The sequence below is a fragment of the Uranotaenia lowii genome, chromosome 3 (genome assembly GCF_029784155.1).
Source record: "Uranotaenia lowii strain MFRU-FL chromosome 3, ASM2978415v1, whole genome shotgun sequence".
Classification (NCBI taxonomy): Eukaryota; Metazoa; Arthropoda; class Insecta; order Diptera; family Culicidae; genus Uranotaenia; species Uranotaenia lowii.
This window is the reverse complement of record NC_073693.1, coordinates 255,856,989-255,860,827: the sequence shown is the minus strand read 5'-3', so window position 1 is coordinate 255,860,827 and position 3,839 is coordinate 255,856,989.

Below are 3,839 nucleotides of genomic sequence, written 5' to 3'. Positions count from 1 at the left end.
GGTTTTTAGGCAACATTAGTAGGTATTTTTGGTTTTGTTTCTACTTAACTTTTTTTAATGGTAAGGAAAACCGATAATATTTAACTTAATATTAAAAATAATTTCTTACATTACTGTCCTTTTTTATACCACACAGGGGGTGAACAAAACCAGCGGATTAAAATTGCAAGTTGAAAAATTCTTTTTATTTGCTTTTATATTTCTTTCATTTAGTTTTGTTTAGGTCAGCAAATAAACTACAAGCTGGACTGGCAGGAATAGCTAAACTTGACAGAAATATTACGAAAATAGTACGATAACTCCAAATTCACGCTTTTTACGGTATCACAATTTACCAGTCTTCTTAGAAAATCGTGTTTAAGTTTTCCTGCTTTTATTCACAACATATCAAATAGGCTAAGCATTCTAAATTTTTTCCCGTTCGTATTCAGGCGATTGTTTTGAAATCTTACAAAACCGGCACTTAATTAATAAATTTTCAAACAAAAAAACGAGCAATATTCGGGTAAATCTAAGCAAAATCCAAACAATATTCCGTAGGTAGAGAAAATCGCGTTTTGGACTCAAACATCTAAATATATCACCATCCACAACTCAATTTGAAAATTCTTAATTTATTTTAATTAAAACTCGGATTTTATCAACCCTCTACTATAGGGACTATGATTCTGTTGAGAAAAAAGTGTGTCGTCATTCGTCAACGGAAATAACTTCATTGATTCTAAATAAGCAATTTATGCCAAAAAAAAAACAAAATTGTTTTTTCAACAGATTCTATTCAGTAAATACTGTAAAAAAAGAGTTTAAAAGGTACAAATTTGTTTTAGGTTTCATAATTGAAAATTTAATTTTTGATGCATTTCAACTGTTTGAATTCTTTCACAGTACTTAGTTAAGCTAAAAAAATGCGAAAATATCTATGAGAGCATATATGAACGACAGGCAAGAGATTTTTAATTGATTGTATTTGTCTTTTACCAAATATTCCTCCCAACCAAAACATCTTTTCTTCATCCGCTTGAAAAACTACGCCAAATTTTTAACATGTTCTCTATAGTTTCGCAAATTGTTGCTTTTTAGAGTCCTAAATTCTTGAAACAAATTTGAGCCGAGAGATAAATTGCTCAAATAGTGGCACAAGGAGTTTTGTTTTATTTTTCTTCTGTATACATTTTATTGCTTTGAGTGGTTGTTGTTTTACTCTGGTACCTGTGAAAAAACTAGTATTTCTATCCTATTTCATAGTGTTGATACGGTTTAGGAGCCCCCGGAGAAACGTTTTTCTGCCGGAACAAGTAGAAAGAAATCTGCATTGCTGCCAACAAAACCAAAACACATAGTATCGGTTGTGTTCTGCTCCGGTGAATTCGTAATCGAAGAAGAATGAAAGTGAGAATAGTGATCGAATTCGCAATCGAGGAAGAATAATAGTGAGAATAGTGACGAGAAAGTTATCGCAAAAGCCACAAGTAACTTTGTATCGATTAGACGAAGAATGAGAATGAAGATTAACTCTATTCCACCACTGCAACCTACGTCGAATTCTTCATTTTCATCACATAGACTTTCAACTTCTTGTTAGAAAAAGCAATCTTTAAATATAACCAAAATTTACCTTCAAGTTGATTGACTATTTTGAAAAATACCTGTTGGTTTTAGCAAAATTGAGCAAGCCTGTCAACAATTTAAGCTGTTCAAATTACTTGTAACTAATGAAAAACTACAAATTTTATTTGATTTTTGCAAAAAAAAAAATGATAAATGTAATCCAATAGTATGACAATAAGAGGTTCAATTCCTCACCTCCCTAACACAAAGTTATCCTTAGGTTAAAAAAAAACTTAACTAAAAAAAATAAAGGTCTTCCGATTAACCACAAGAATAAAAATGTCTTTGGACAAAACAAGAATTTGTAAGTTCTTATGAGTACCAAGAATAAAATGAGGGTTTTGGCCAACAAATTGGGCTCATCTATATATATAAAAAGCAATTTCTGTATGTTTGTTTGTTTGTTTGTCCTCTATAGACTCAGCCGTCTTAAGAGCTATAGAGCTGAAATTTGGCATGGATGCTCATTAGGACCAGGAATGATGAAAAATGTTTTTAAATTATCGGATAACCCCTTCTGAAGGGGGTCGTTCATAGAAAACAAATATTGTTTTCGCGATATTGACGTTTCTTTTTGTCGGATCGTGTTGAAAATTTGCACATGAGTGTTTTGAAAGACGAGCAATCGATTTCAGGTGTTAAATTTTGTGTAAGGGGTCAGCCAAAGGGGTCGTCCATATTAACTTTTCGCTGTTTTTGCGATATTGACGTTATCATACATCGTATGCATATGAAAATTGGTACACGATAGTTTTGAGTGACGTGCAAGCGATTTGAGGTATCAAATTCAGTGTAAGGAGCCGGCAAAAGGGGTCGTTCATATTAAATTTTCAGTATCTTAGTGATATTGACGTTTTTATACATCGGATTGGGATGAAAATTTGCACATAGGAGTTATTAGGGATAAACAACTGATTTCATTTAGCCAAACTAAAATCAGGGGTCGGCCAAAGGGGTCGTCCATATTAACTATTCACTGTTAATGCGATATTTTCGTTATTATACATCGGATTCAGACGAAATTAGTACACGAGAGTTTTGAGAGATGAGCAATGGATTTCAGGTATTAAATTCATTGCAAAGGGCCGGCAAAGGGGGTCGTCCATATAAACCTTTCAATATTTTTGCAATATCATCGTTATTAACTATCGGATTGGGATAAAAATTTGCACACGGTAGTTTTCAGGGACGGGCAATCGGTTTGAGATGTCAAATGTTTTGTCAGGGGTCGACAAAAAGGGGTCGTCCATATAAATTATTTTTTCACTGTTTTTAGCAATATTGACGTTATTGTACAAAGAATTGCTTTGAAAATTTGCACACGGGGGCTTAGCTTTTTTGCAATAATTGCGTTGTTATGCAATGATTTAGTCAAAATTTATGCACGTGATTTTTTGGCACGGTCAATTGATTCCTGATTATAAATTTAGTTGCAGACGACAGATAAATATTTTTGCAATTATTACTTAACAATGAAATCAGAAGTGCATCTGTAAAATGCTTGGCCATTAACTTTCATACAAACTAATTCTAATTCTAAATTTCTTTATTTATAGAGGATTTTAACCATTGCAGTCATTCGTCCTCTGTTTGAATATTCTACATTACATCACATTCATTAGATTTTTCGAAGTAAGTTCGAGCTTATTAAAAATTTTAAAAGTATTTCTTCGTTCGCTGGATTTAAGGCTGCTTCCACGTTGTGTCCAATTCCGCTTCTTTGCCGTTCTGTTGCGTGTTCTCTGCATTCTCCGATGAGGTGTTGCACAGTGAGTGGTTCGTTGCAGGTGGCGCAAGTTTGTATTCCCTTTGAGAAAAATTCAGCGTGGGTAATCATCGTGTGACCAATCCGCAATCTTGTTAGTGCTCGTCTTTCCAGGGGATTTTTTCTATCTTTCCAAGCTTTCGTACTACTTTTAATTTGTCTAAGAAAAGACTGCCTGTTTTCGTTCCAGTTTTCCTCCCATTTCATCCGAATTTCATTTCTCACCCAGTTAATGATGTCTAAAGCCGGAATATCTGTTTGAATTCTGGGTCCAGTTCTACCTTGCGCAGCTAGCTCATCAGCTTTTGTGTTGCCAATAATCCCAACATGGCCAGGTATCCAACATAACGTGCCTTTTAAGTTGCGCAGATTCTCTTCTATTTTTTGTACCCACGGATGCGTTGATTTTCCGGATTCGACTGCGGCCAACACACTTGCAGAGTCAGAGAATATTACAGATTTATAT